Here is a 15,466-nt window from a genome sequence, read left to right on the forward strand (position 1 = left end):
GGCTTGCAGGATAGGCTGCCTTCCTTGAGCACCCTCTTGAGTGCAGCTCGGGGAGTTTGCTGCACTGTCTTCACAGAGCTCTGTGCAAGGAACCACAGCCAGATACTATCTCTTTCCAGATTTCAACCCAAGAGATGACTTTTCATTTTCAGTGTTAATTCATAGAGTTGTAAAGATTTTCAGATTGGGGACGTACAAGTTGGGTTTGGCTTTTTTGTGGTTTTCTTTTAAACACTCATTCCTTGTGCCCATCCAGTGGAAGAGATGGGTTGCCTGCCATTGCTCCGGCCCCGCGGGGCCTGCTGTTTGACTGGGCCTCTTGAATTCCATCAAATGGAGTATAGACAGCATGTGTCATAGAGGCTGCTTGGGAAGAGTGAGGAGCAGAATTAGTGTCTGTGGGTGGGCATGTGTTCTCATCACATTGCCAAAGAACTGCAGTGTGCAAAATCTGGCAGGAGCTCATTCCAAAGAAAAAGAAAACAGCCCCTTTTTCTGCTTTGAAAAACACTAAAAAAAAAAAAAAAAAAATCACTAGCCCCCGTGTTGAAGAAATGGAACCATTAGAAAATCCTTGTGAGTGTGTGTGTGTGTGTGTGTGTGTGTGTGTGTGTTTTAAATAATTTTAAAAACTGAGGCTGGTATAGAAGAAATAAAAAGGTACTAATCATAAAAAATATTTTTAAGAGGGAAGAGATATGGGGACATATGTATAACTGATTCACATTGTTATAAAGCAGAAACTAACACACCATTGTAAAGCAATTATACCCCAATAAAGATGTTAATAAATAAATATTTTTAGAGATTCTGTCCTTATAACTATATTAGTGATAAGTGACAGAATCTTTTATAGTTACCGTGAGAAGGTCTTGTAGTTTGTTAATCATTCCTCACAGTATAGAAGAATATTTCTTAAATCAAAGCGTGGTTATAATGTATGTAGTTTGCACAATGGACATATGCTACATTCATCATTAGAGGAGAGTTTTGTGGTTTTTTTAAAATAGAGGTAATGTTTACCTAAGGACAATAGAAATGTTCTTTAGCCAAAGTCCCAAATTTATGAATTTGGGGTCCTTCTTGAGTATACCTATTTCAAGTGGCCCCTTTTTATTTCTCAAATTAATTGACTTTGTGTGTGTGTGGCAAAAAACATAGCATAAAATTTACCATCTTAACCATTTTTAAGTGTCCAGTGTATTAGTGTTAACTACATGTACGTTATTGTACAGCACATCTCTGAAACCTTTTCATCTTGAAAAACTGAAACTATACCCATTAAACAACTCCCATATCCCCCTACCCCAGCTCTTCACAACCACCGTTCTACTTTCTGTTTCTACGAGTTTGACTACTTTAGATAATGGAATTTAAAAGTGGAATCATGCAGTGTTTGTCTTTTTGAACTGGCTTATTTCACTTAGCATAATGTCCTTAAAGTTCATCCATGTTGTAACATACGACAGGATTTCTTCCTTTTCTTAAAGCTGAAAAAGGTTCTGTTGTATGTATTTTCTTTTTTCATCGTCCCCTGATGGACATTTAGGTAATTTCCACCTCTTGGCTATTGTGAGTAATACTTCAGTGAACCGTGGATGTGAAATTAATTGCCTTTTGAGATAGGAGTTGACCTTCAATAAATGTGAGGGTTAATTCCCTATATGCAAACACACGAGAAAAAGTGTCATCGTGTCACATCACTCTGTGTTTAGCCTTTTCAGTTCACCCAAGAGCTTCCATATACTGAGTTTCTCACTGTGGGAATTTGCTGGGTGTGGAGCAATTTTCAGTCCAGTTGGCTCCCTTCAGGGATTGTGACTTCCCTAGGGGTGGGCTTAGTCCTGAGAGGCTGCTGAAGCACGCTGGTGAATGAGCTGGGCTGTGAGTAGTTCCTCTCGATCAGGCATTCAGACAGAAGCCCTTTCATCCTTCCTTCCTGATACTAGATGGCAGCCTGCAGCCACAGCACGGCTTCGTGGTAGTGTAGTTGCATCTGTTGGGCCACACAGACCGCCACCTTGCCTGTAAAGCTCGCTGCTAGAAGTGGGCCCTGGCTGCTGGATTGACTTCCCTCAGGCAGTGGTCTTTAGCTACCGCTGAACGCATGACCAATAGCTTGGTCGGGCTCCCTGGAGCAAGCATGTTGGTGGTAGCCAGGAAAGTCCATATTCAGCAGCTTATTAGCCTCCGAGGCTCTCGATTATCCGTGAAGATCATGAGTCTTAAAATCAAATGGCTATTAGTCTTCCTAATTATCTCTCATGTTCCTTGGAAGTTCTTTCTGAGATCAGACTAGAATACTCTCCTACAAATGAAACAACATTTTAAGAAGATGGTGTGAAACTGTGAGCCAGCTTCCTAGCTAGTTGGCCTACACATTCTCCTTACCCCCCAGTTCTTTTATGGCAGGAGAGAAACTAAATGGAAGCATGTGTACCAAGAGGATGGCTCTGTTTTGTAATATCTCAGAAGGAAATTGCCCTCGTAGGTCAAATCCTGTCCCTCTATGTATAAATCAAGAACTAGTCGCGTCGCTGCTGCGTGTTGATCCTGTGAGCCTTGCCTTGTGGCTGCCTTTCTAACTGCTCACCGGCAGTCATCGCCATCATAAAAGAACAGGGTTTCCCTGGTGGTGCAGTGGTTAAGAATCCGCCTGCCAATTCAGGGGGACATGGGTTCGATCCCTGGTCCGGGAAGATCCCACATGCTGCGGAACAACTAAGCCCGTGCGCCACAACTACTGAGCCTGTGCTCTAGGGCCCGCGAGCCACAACTAGTGAGCCCGTGTACTGCAACTACTGAAGCCCACGCGCCTACAGCCCGTGCTCCGCAACAGGAGAAGCCACCGCAGTGAGAAGCCCGTGCACTGCAACGAAGAGTAGTCCCCGCTCGCCGCAACTAGAGAGAAAGCCCGTGTGCAGCAACAAAGACCCAACGCAACCAAAAATAAAATAAATAAATTTATTTAAAAAAAAAAAAAAAAGTTTCCCCAGGGATGCTTGTTTGGCATTCCTAAAGCACTGGTACTGGTACCATTGTCACACTGCATTTAAACCGGTCATTGTGAGTTTGGGTACCTTACGTGCTTTCTGTTTGGTTTGTCTGCTGCTTGCATAGATGTAAAGATTTCTCAGCCTTATTAGCAGGCGATCGTCAGGCTGGCTCTTTTCTGCCCTCTTCAAGATCCGGTAGTGCCAAATTCCAGGGACCCAAAATGCAGCCAAAATGAAGAGTTTAAGAGCTTCTCCTTGCTTGCCCTTTCTCCTGCACCCCACACCCAGGGAGGAAAACTCATGGCAAAACCCAGCCGAAAACTGGCTGTTCCACCAGAGGAGGGAAACAGGCTTCTGTTGAGATGGTCAGCGGGCAGTCAAAACCATTTGGGAATAGGCCTGTGATTCAGGTATTTTAGGAATTGATTAGGCTTCCATGGACCGAATTGGGAATCCTACTGCTCACCCTTTTAGGTTGTTCTGTGGGGAAATCACGTTCTCGTTTCAAACAACTGATTTACAAGTAAACTTTTTTTTTTTAAGATGTTGGGGGTAGGAGTTTATTAATTAACTTATTTACTTTTGCTGTGTTTGGTCTTCGTTTCTGCACGCGGGCTTTCTCTAGTTGCAGCGAGCGGGGGCCACTCTTCATCGCGGTGCGCCGGCCTCTCACTATCGCGGCCTCTCTTGTTGCGGAGCACAGGCTCCAGACGCGCAGGCTCAGTAGTTGTGGCTCACAGGCCTAGTTGCTCCGCGGCATGTGGGATCCTCCCAGACCAGGGCACGAACCCGTGTCCCCTGCATTAGCAGGCAGATTCTCAACCACTGCACCACCAGGGAAGCCCCGACAAGAAAACTTTGACCAGAGCTCATTTGTGACATTGAAGCAGCCTGGACCCAATGGGAAACCTGAAGTACACAGAGTTTCTTTATCAAAGGCCTACGAGTAAATGTCTCTCCCCATTTTTAAGTTAAGCAATCGCTTCATTGCTTTTTCTTAACATTTTCCCTCTTTCTCTCTGAAAGTAGTGAAGATTGGTACTGGAGTGGCTGTCTTGAGTCAAATGATAAAGCTTATAGGATGAACTGTTTGGGAGAAAAGAGACAATTTCTCTTCTCTTTTTTGCCTGAATTTGCTCCATAAGTATGTCTTGGCGATTTTCTTCCATTGTGGCTAAGGAGAATCTCGCATTTGTGGATGTGTAATCCCAGCCGGATGGCTAGGTTGTACCTATTTTGTTCAAAGGAACTTATTAAAACGCAACTTTCATCATTTTCTTGCTTTTCTCATAGTACTTTGATAGCCCAGCTTTGCTCCTGGGAGCTTTATAATTGCATAATACCACTTGCACTGAGGGAGCCTATCTGTTAGTTTGTCATGGTTTCAGGTCTTTGTGGTTTCAGAGTTTTTCTTCAATTCGAAAGATGTTTTCGGTTGCATTTCACTGCTGAAAGTTTTCTGATATGCTTTTGTAGAATATTTGCTAAGTCCTCTGGCATGACTTTACGGCCATGTGGTTTTTTTTAACACAAAGTTATAAAGAGGCCAAAGTTGAAAAGGGACCTCAAAGGTCATTGGGCCCCCTCCCTCATTTTATACATGAACGAACTGGGGCTTAGTGGGTCTGGGGTGTCTCAGCCAGGAGTGAGAAGGAGTTGTGCCACAGAGGTCAAGTCTGCTGACGTAGGGCACTAGCTACACCCTGTGGATCCAAAAATGAGGATTTGCCTCCGTTGGTGTGAAACTTTGCCAAACTGGGGAGGACTTCCCAGCCCCACCCCCAGCTCTGCCATTTTTGCGCGCGGCTATGTTAGTGATACTTGCTCTTTGATTCCTTTGACAATCAGTTGTCCATCCAGTACCTTTTAAGAGACCCATGAGAATAACCTCTCTTATATCCTCTGGATGACCTAGCTGAGATATGAGACCTGGGCCACAATTCTGGACCCCTTTAAAACAAAGCGTGGGGAGTCTGGGAGAGTTGTTTGGAGATTGGATCTTAGTTCTTTATCTGTCCCTAATGCCAGTGACCTTGAACAAGTCCCTTCTCCGGTCTGTTTTTTTTTTTTTTTTAAGAAGATGTTGGGGGTAGTTTATTAATTAATTAATTAATTTTTGCTGTTTTGAGTCTTCGTTTCTGTGCGAGGGCTTTCTCTAGTTGTGGCAAGCGGGGGCCACTCTTCATCGCAGTGCGCGGGCCTCTCACTATCGCGGCCTCCCTTGTTGTGGAGCGCAGGCTCAGTAGTTGTGGCTTACGGGCCTAGTTGCTCTGCGGCATGTGGGATCTTCCCAGACCAGGGCTCGAACCTGTGTCCCCTGCATTAGCAGGCAGATTCTCAACCACTGCACCACCAGGGAAACCCTCCAGTCTGGATTTTAATTCTTCCATCTGAGTGCGGGGTCTGGAGTAGATAATTTCTACGATTCTTTCTAGCTTAAAAAGCGAGTAACTAACTTGTGTGGCTCTTCACCAGTGATAACTGAAGACCTAAGCTCTCCGTGCAGGCCTTCTAGTCTCTGCCTGGGAAAGGAAGAGGTCCAGAATTCTTCAGGGAGAACAGATGCTTCACATGTGCTTTATTTGTTTGTTAAGCTTTTCATCTCTGATGAGGGAGGTGGCAGAATCCTAGAAGAAAAGAAATTAAATGAATTGGTAATTCTTGCCTCCTGAAAGGGTGTCCGTGTCCAGTAGATCACGATCCAGTCAGCCTGTCGCTAACAGGACATGCTGACCTTCCTCCCTGTGGGCGAAATTATCACCTCCTTTTGAGAACAGGTCTTATTAAAGACTGGCTTGTAAAGGATTTTATAGCTTTAAAATTTGGTATCAACATAGGTTGATAAAGTAGTTTCCTAACCTTTTGACCATGGTTTGCTTTGGAGTGGAGGGTGGTAGGTGACAGGTAAAAAAATGGAAAATGTGTCCTGGATCACGTGAGGAGAAGTAACCAGACTTTTCAGTACCTTTGTCAGCATCTTCTAGGTTTAGTGTTGATCTCCATTTAGAATCTAGCACTAAATTTTCTCTTTCTCCTTATATCTTCAAGTGTTCAGAAAAGTTGAAAGAAGTATACGGTCAACACCCACCAGCTCCAGCCTGCAAACTAGTATTTTACTTCGACTGCTTTATCACCCACATAATCTATCCATCCATCCCTCGGTCCATCTGAGACACCCTGTTATTTTTTTATGCATTTCAAAGTGAGTTGCAGATATGGTGTGCTTCTCCTGGATCAATTCAGCATGTGATCATTAATCACTCTCTTCCTTTTTGTTTTCTCTAATTTGTTAGAAAGCGAAGATTTCTGAGATAGTCAGGCGCAGAAGTTCAAGGGCTGCAATTTAAAGACCTGAATTGGAGATTATTAACTTTAAACAACTCCCTTTGCCGTTTGTGTTTTGAAGTACCAATTTTTCTATTACATGTGTACTTTAATGTGGTGAGAGTTAATTTTGTTTAGTAATCTCACATTTCCATTAGCTGGCCTTTGGGGGTTTAAACGTGGATCGTAAATACCATTTTTGGAAGGGTGTGTAAAACAGGGAAAGTCAAAGAAAATTAATTGCTTTTGGAGAAAAACATAGGAGAAGAAAGGGTTCTTTAGCTGTGGGTTATTTTGTTTGTTTCAAGTTGGTAATCCTTTGATCTTGATTAATTATGAACCCCACTGAACTCTGGGCTCAGCAAAGCAGCAGACAATAAAAGCAAAATCATAAACCTAGAGGCAGACTTTGGCCTCTCGCCTACCAGGACTCCTGTCCCCACTTCGCACTGTGTGATCAACCTGAAACTCGCCCTTTAGGACAGAACCATTTCAGTCTGTAAGAAGCAGATTCATTCTATCTTGGTTTGAATAAGATAAATTTCATTTTTTAAAGTGGCTTATTCATGTCAAAGTTGTTCGTGTTTTGATGATTTTTGAGAATAACTCAGAAATCTCCCATCGATTGCCTTTAATGTTAATGAACTGTTGTGATAAAATCTTACTGTGATTTCCTAAAATGTTTTGGGTGATCTTAAAATATCCATGTTAACCATGTTAGAGAATCTGTGTATAAGTCTATGGTAGAATTCACATTAAAATAAAACACAGATACATGGATATATTTATTTGTTATTTCAGTAACTGTCTACAGCAGATATGGTTCCTGGATGTACAGGTAAAAGGAACGAGGAGTGGAGGCAGGATGCAGACACGTCTAGGTGGGTCTGGCAGCCTTGCCTGGTGAGGGAGATTTGCCTTGAAAGGAAGAGTCTAAAATGGAATTATCCCCCTTGTGCTAACATAATCCTCATCTGAGGCACTGCAGAGAATCATTTGATGCTGGGTTTTTAAAAAGAAATCTTCTCCAAAAATTTTTTTAACTTTGTTGAATTCAGTGGGATTGTAAATTAAAAATTTTTTTTAATTGTATTATATTTACTTCCAAATCGAAGGATTTTTGTTCGTGGTAGAGGGTCGTGTGAGTTAGTTTTCTGGAGCCAGTGTTTTAAAACTCAAAAATAATTTTTTTAAATTAATTAATTAATTTATTTATTATTTGTGGCTGCGTTGGGTCTTTTGTTGCTGAGCGGGGGCTACTCTTCTTTGTGGCGCACAGGCTTCTTATTGCGGTGGCTTCTCTTGTTGCGGAGCATGGGCTCTAGGCGCGCAGGCTTCAGTTGTGGCTCGCGGGCTCAGTAGTTGTGGCTCGCGGGCTCTAGGGCGCAGGCTCAGTAGTTGTGGCACACGGGCTTAGTTGCTCCACAGCGTGTGAGATCTTCCCAGACTAGGGTTCTAACCTGTGTCCCCTGCATTGGCAGGTGGATTCTTAACCACTGCACCACCTGGGAAGCCCCTAAAACTCAAAAATAATTTAAAATGCATTCCAGAGCCTCCTATTAAGGTAATTATCCACTGTAGAGATACTTGACAAATAAGGATACAGAGGTCCGGAGTGGTCTGTCAACCAGGAAACCCACCTAGGATTTAAGGGGCCCATATGCCCAGGAATCTCCAGTTCCCTGGATCCACAGGGTGGGGAAATTAGGATTTCTGCTATTAGTAGAGATTAGAGCAAGTAATCTTCAGATTTCAAGAAAAAATGATTCCTTTCTTCACCAATTGTACAATAAGCTACCATGCCTGTCCTGCCCTATCTCTCCAGGCTTGACCTCAGCCGGGTCTTGCTTCTCCCAGCTGGGTCCGTTACTCACCTCAAGAGATAGTTGCTCGGGAAAGTTATATTGACACAGGGAGAGTTGCCAAAGAGCCATTAAAAAAATCTGTCTTAGACACAACTTCTAAAATTGCCTTCGGGTGCTAAGATTTACTTCAGCCAACACTTCATTGCCCAAGTTTAACACTGCCCGGTGTTATGGTTTTAGGTTGTACATTAGCATAACAGCTCTAATGCCTTTATCTTTATTGTGCCCCAGTTATAAGTGATCCATCATTGTGGATATTATATATTTATCAATAGTATTCTTGTGGTTTCTGAATTTAAGTTCTGAATTTAAATGTAGGTAGGAAAGGGTTTTTTGTTGAAGAAAAAAAAGAACTGTAGCTCCATCCTTAAGACATTGGATATATTAAATAAGTAAAATCAAAAGGTTTTGGTTAAACGATTTTTCCAAAAGGGGAAAAAAAAAATCGAGAGCAACAGAAGTATAATCTAGCTGAATCACTCTTTTCCTGTGGAGGATTTATGCTTGTTCAGACTACAGGTGAGGAAAGCTTAGAGGTTAAATTTTAAATTGTGGGTTTTTTATTATTTTGGGGGGGGGCGCTGCATTGGGTCTTCGTTGCTGTGCGCAGGCTTTCTCTAGTTGCGGCGAGCGGGGGCTACTCTTCATTGCGGTGCATGGGCGGCTTCTCATTGCAGTGCATGGGCTTCTCGTTGTGGTGGCTTCTCTTGTGGCGGAGCGTGGGCTCTACGCGTGCGGGCTTCAGTAGTGCACGTGAGCCCAGTAGTTGTGGCACACGGGCTTAGTTGCTCCACGACATGTGGGATCTTCCCGGACCAGGGCTCGAACCTGTGTCCCCTGCATTGGCAGGCAGATTCTTAACCACTGCCCCACCAGGGAAGCCCTAAATTGTGTTTTAAAGACAGTACAGTGGAGTGATTCTAATATAACTTTGTAAACCTTGCTGAGAAGGAAACCCCAAAAACAGTGTTTTGTAAGATAACCTCCAGCGTACCTGGGCGCTGCCGTGGGTATCACCACCTCCCGTTCAGCGTGGGAAGGTTTGCCCTTGGAATTGGGGCTGTCACTGAGGTGGGGGATCGGGGGCCACGAGAAGCTCTGACTTGTCTCGCCAGCTGTAGGTTTTTCTAGCTCACCAGAGTGCTCCCTGGTCAGTGTTTCCAGGCTGTGGGGATGTCAGAGGACCCCTAACTGCCTCTGGTATTTCCTCAGCTATTTCCTCACAGGCCTCTTAAGCATCTGTCAAGCTTACATGTTTAACTTCCAGCCCTGATCTTTATTCCTTTGTGTCTTGGCTTCATTTCCTTTTCTTGGCCATTAAGGGTCACAGGACCCATGAACAGCAAGTACCCTCCACTTGGGACAGCTGGCAGGGTGTCCATTCCCATGGACGTCTGCAGGGTGTGTGTTTCAGCTCCACGTGCCAGAGAATGATTTTCAGTGTACATGCTACTCTGGCTCTTGTGGCCTGAAAGGAAGCACTTGGAGATTGGAAAATGCACATTGTAATGTAAAGGAAAGTATTGTACATAATATTATAAACAAGGTAGGGGCATTTATTTTGAATCATGGAAACAGTAGCTCATAGAAACGAGTTTGCAGTGGTTATTCTAGAGGAGAGTTTTTGTATTAAAGTTTAAGTAGGAAAATAAAAGTACTAGAGGCCCATGTCTAATAAACTTCAACTTCCTAGGATTGGTTCTAAGGAATTATTTATAAGTTTTTAAATTTAAGAATCATTCCTATTTCAAATATCAGTCATGCTGGCAATGTCCTTCGTAGTAATGGAGAAAACAACCCCTTTTGATACATGCACTATAAAATAGTGTGTGGGTGAGTAGGTCTATTTATCTGCTTCAGGGTAGCTAGGTAGCCTGAACAACAAAGATGCTGGGCTTATATGGGGCATGTGAGGATGAGAATAAGCACGCCCCATGCCTCCCCCTCTGGCTCAGGGTGGAACTTGGACAGGGAGGGCTCTAGTGACCTTGCAGGACAGCAGAACTTACTAGCTGTGATGCAGGATTAAAGTGGGGATTCCTAGGGAATTCCCTGGTGGTCCAGTGGTTAGGACTCTGCACTTTCACTGCCAAGGGCCCGAGTTCAGTCCCTGGTCGGGGCACTAAGATCCCACAGGCCGTGTGGCATGGCCAAAAATAATAATAAAGTGGGGATTCCTAAAACATTTTCTAGTTATCTTCACTCCCAGATTCTGAGCCCAGCACATAGTAAAGGAGGAAAACCTATTCACACTCCACAGTATAAGCAGGAACCCCTGCTTTCCGCCCAGTTAGTTTCTGGATGAAGGTTACATCCCCAGTCATTGCAAGGCAAGCACCCACCACCTTCCAGGTACCATGTTATATATTGGGGTTCCATTCTGAAAACTCATTACATGCCATTTTAAAACTGCATAAATTGATTACAAAGGTAAAACACATAAAAGCTCTGCTGTATCGCCTGGGGGAATGACTCTGCATGGGCAAGATGAGCTGCAGCATCTCAGAAATGCAGGGACACTATGAAGATTGGATGAAGAGCCTGCTTTCTTCTCTGGGTGAATCTGGTCCCTGGCAGAGGGCCTTGGTGCCATGCATGCGAAGTTATGGTGTCAGTACCTGTTCGAGGTACCTGGATGCTCTTACTAGCAGATATGGGGGTAGGGCTGTTTCCAAGACCACTCTCCGTCAAGTGTACTTCATGGCTGATTTCATGGATGTTAAGTTAACTGTGGGGAAGCCTTTTTCTTGAGTGGTCTTAGCCCACTTTTTAGCTCCCCCAACTCTGATATCATGCAAGCCAGTTCTCTTTAAGAAGCAAACACTTGATGTTCACAAAAGTCCTTCTCTGCTTCGTAGTGGCTGCTCATTTGCATTTGAGAGGAGAGCCAGGTGCCTTCACCAGAACTGGCTCCTGTGGGGTCTCGCACGTCTGGATGCTCTTCTTACCACTGTTGCCCGTAATGGCCTAACCATACAAACAACACACATTTTGTTTGACAGGAAGCGGGCAGAGCTAGTGTTCTACCTGTAGGGGCTTGTACAGAGCTGAAAACCACGTTTCCACCATGCATAAAACTCCATTATGTACAGCTTTCCTTTCCAAACTTTATAAAGTTTGGATTATATAAATTTCTAAAACCAGCGCAGCCTACTTAAAAAAAAATTCTTAAGTAGTTGATACCTACTAAAACTCAAGAAACCACCACCCTTTTAAATAGAATACGACCAGTCTCTTTGGCTCCTCAACTCATTTGATTCTGCCGAAATATTTTGTTGATCCTTTTTAAAAAGATGACAAGACACATATATTTCACACACATACGTTTTACACATACATGTAATACTTTATATACACATAACAATTTGATTAAATCAAAGAGCTTTTTGAAATCTATAGGCTCAAGGAAGACTGGGGGTGGGCCGGGCGTGTGATTACAGTGAAGAGTGGTCCTCGTCCCCCTGGAGGACGTGGTGTTATATTTGGCTCAGCTGGCGGCTGGCGGTTGTGCTGGGACCAAAAGGGAGCCTGACAGGCGGCGATCTGGACTAATCCCTCTCAAGGTCTGGTGACGTGGAGAAGGATGGAAAAGAGGCCTGGGAGGAAGTGAATGCAATGTTTAGCATAATGGAGAGAACCCTGTGATCAGATAAGGGCTGGCTGCGTGGGGGCGGGGGCGGGGGGAGTATTTATGGCGGATGTCAAAGTTCCAGGCTCTATCTCTGAAGCCAGTGGGAGAGCCAGAGGAGCAGAGCGCCAGTTCCCACATGGCAGACGGACTGCTTCCCTACAGGTGTGCCTGAAATGTAGGCTCAGACCTGTTCTTTATAAATCTGCCTTGCATTAATCATTGCTGGAGGTCCGTTTTGGATGCTCTCCTGCTGTCCAAGGCCCGACAAGCCTCCCTGCCACCCTGTTCTCCGACAGCTAAAAAAGGCAGGCAGTCAGGAAACCCCGTCCTCATGGGCCAGAAAGGCTTGTCTTTAAAGGACCTGCTTTTGTAATTAAAGTCAGCCTTTCAGCAAAAATAATTATGATGGCTACAGTTGACCAAGCTTCTTTGTATCAGGCACTGGACCTCAGTTACTGCCTTTAACCCTCAGGACATCCCAGCACGGTGTAAGCTGCTTCGTGTTTTGCAAATGAGGAAACTGAAGCTCAAAAAGAGGCTTCTTCAGCTGCTGAGAAGGTCAAGGCAGTGCTGACCTGTCTGGCTTTGAACATTCTTTACAGACACAATGCTGCCTCATCACTGTTTCCTACAATCCCTTTGTTTACTTCTGTAACGTGGCCCAGACAGGGCCTGGTTTGAATCTGGGGAGAACAGCTTAGAACATAAATGCCTGAGATGCAAAACTACTTGTGCCACCTTGGAATCAGCACCCCAAAACAAAAATCTAGCTTTAAAATTGTTCTTTCTCTCCCTCCCCATCCTGCCATGGGCTGTCACCGACCTCTGTTGCATGTTGAGTGATTGCAGGACAGCAAGTCCTGTTTTTACAAATAAGGCTGCATGTGGGGAGTGCAAAGCTTTGTCCTTCAAGGAACCACGTTTGGCCAGATCCCCAGCCCAATTTGAAAAAGCCAGTTTTACTCAAAATGCATATAAAGAATGTAGTGGTGTTCAGGTGGTGGTCAGACACCATTTGTAATGACATTGACTCTGAGGGTCAGTTTAACTCAAGTTCAGACACTAGGGAGGGCTCCATTCAGTTTGTGTTTGGACCCACGCCTGGAACTTCACCAGGTCCTAATCAGTTACACCAGTTGAACAGTTGAAACTTTCAGAAGCATGAGGTGATTGTTGTTGTTGACAGTAGCGTTTGGGGGGATTTTCTAACGCGTACCTGCAGCATTTTTCTTGTGCACATGAAGAAGTGCATCTGCTTTAGCCTCTCCTGCTTCATCCCGCACCCCACAGACAAACCCCCGCATCTGGCTTAAGCATGTTGTTTAATTCTTTCCAGAAAGAGGCAGGGAGGGTGGGAAGGGAGTTTCTTCCTTCTTTATACCTTTTTGGTAGTAGAGTTCATTGTCCTTTCTGTTCTGGGCGGGGTGAGTGCCTGAATAACGTAAATACACCGCGGATAGGAAGCAGTTGGCATGCGGCCATGCAGCTGGATTATGCAGACACCCGTCGCAGCTTTCAGTGCAACACTTTATCCCCCTGCCTTGTTTTCAATAGTCACTTGCCTCAGTTAATGCTGGCGATTGGGGTTGCTGCCAGAGGAGATGGGGGTCTTCTTTCCCCCACTCTCAACACCAGGTCCTAATCAGTTACACCAGTATTAACAGTTGACCTGGTGTTCAGCTGTTAAACTGGTGTGACCATAGAGAAGCGCACCACAGAGAAGTCTGTGCCCTCGGGAATGGGCATGGAAGGAATCAGGGCAGGAAAAGAGGATGCTGCAGACCACAGTCGAAGGCCAAAATGAAGAGCCCCTGTCGTCTGGAAGCCAGGGGCTGGGGTATTTGTTTGAATCTCTAATAAATGATACTCTTTGGAAATAAGTTTATGGCACCAACATAAGTAATGCAAACTTCCCTTTTTCGTGTTTACTTAATCCCTTCAAAGGAAGGGAGAAGAGCACACAGCCGCAACAAAAAAAAAGTAAAAGCTTGTTTTAGCAAGAGGCGTGTAGAGTTTCAGTTACTCACCTTGGCCATTTCCTGTTGGGATGAACCCACGGTACATTCACAGACGATTTGAGAAAGCTGTGTTTCATACTAGAGAATTACACATCCTGGGAACCCTTAGTTTTTCTAGAATAAATGGGGAATGTGGGGGAAGTGTATTCTCAAATTGTGTGTATGTAACTAAACAGATATTATAAAATGTTCTTAATCTCTCTCATCTAAAGGAATATGCATGTTGAATCCTGAGGTGAATGGATTAATGATAGAAACCACGTGACTTTTTAAATTCAGTTTTCCTGTTAATGAAAAGGAAATCTTTAGCCTATCCCAGTTAAGCCGTTGTGGCTCATAAGCAAATGAGTATTGAACACTATATTTTCTCAGAGATTTTCTTAGCTACAAATAATTTTTTAAAACCTGTTTACAAATATTGTCTATTTAACCCATTCATTCCTCGACCTACTACATGAAAGACATCACTCTAGGTTCTAAGGATATAGCAGGAAACAAAAAGGGCAAAGTCCCTGCTCTCATGGAGTTTACATCCTGGTTGGGAAAAGTGGGCAAACAGGGCAGATGTTGATTTAGTAGCATGTAGAGGGACAAAGCGCGGTGAGAAGATGTAAGAGGGATGGAGGGTGCTGCTTTATATAAAGTGGACGGAGAAATCTTCTCTAATGAAATAACCCTGGACAGAGACCCGAATGAATTAAGGAAATGAGCCTGGTTGGTGTGTGGAAAGAAGAGTGGGAAATGGGGTTTGAAGAGAAGGAAATAACGAGTGCAAAGGCCCTGAGGTAGGGTGCTTAATGCAGAGGACCATCAAGGCCAATGGGACTGAAGTGGGATGAGCAAGGAGGAGAGTAAGATATGCACTAGATTTTGACTCTTACTCGGAGTGATATAAGAAGCTTTTGGAGAGTTTGAATAGAATGTCGTAATCTGACTTACCTTTCGACTTCCTTAGAAAGTTGGGCAGGTATGGGAAGTAAGGAGGCCAGTTAGGAGGCTGTTGCAGTCGTCAGAGAAGTGTTCTGGATATATTTCAAAGGAAGAGCCAGTTGGGAATCACGAGTTCAGTCTTAAACGTGTTAACTGAGGTGACTACTAGATGCCAAAGAAGAGAAATCACACAGGCAGTTGGTTTTACTGATCTGAAGCTTAGGGAAGAGGTCTGGGTGTGTAAATGTGAATTGGGGCACTGTTAGCACATGGAAAATATTTAAGTGGAGTCGTTGGCCCTGGCTTAGATCATGGATCGTTTAGGCACAGTTAAAGGAGGGGAGGCAGCAAATACTGGTACCAAGTAGTAGGCGTGCTAGTGGGCACCGGTGCAAGGTCTCTTCTGAGTGTGTCTGTTTTCTCAGTGAAGGCTCTGAGCACTGGGCCTGGGGTGCATAGAAAGAGAGGGTTCTATGTTACTCTGCATCTTTGTTTCCCTAGAATCTGGTACAGTGCCTGGCATGTAGAAGATGGGGATGTATGTTTGAAGGATTAAAAAAAGCAATGTTGTTCCAAGAAAGAAAACAGCAAGTGAGAATTTAATGGCCTTGCCGAAAATCCAAATAAGTTTCGGAAAAGTGATGAAGAACGAAAAGAAGCTAGAGTTGGTCTCTGGAGGGGAAAGAGGATTTTTGGCCAATG

The 15,466-nt window shown here is 44.1% G+C and overlaps 1 protein-coding gene across 2 annotated transcripts in view; it reads left to right on the forward strand.

The window, feature by feature from the left end:
* The window catches only part of SPRED2 (sprouty related EVH1 domain containing 2), a 120,653-nt gene that overhangs the window by 69,835 nt on the left and 35,352 nt on the right, over window positions 1–15,466 (forward strand). The window lies entirely within an intron of this gene.

The sequence above is a fragment of the Pseudorca crassidens genome, chromosome 14, assembly GCF_039906515.1.
Source record: "Pseudorca crassidens isolate mPseCra1 chromosome 14, mPseCra1.hap1, whole genome shotgun sequence".
NCBI classification, from domain to species: Eukaryota; Metazoa; Chordata; class Mammalia; order Artiodactyla; family Delphinidae; genus Pseudorca; species Pseudorca crassidens.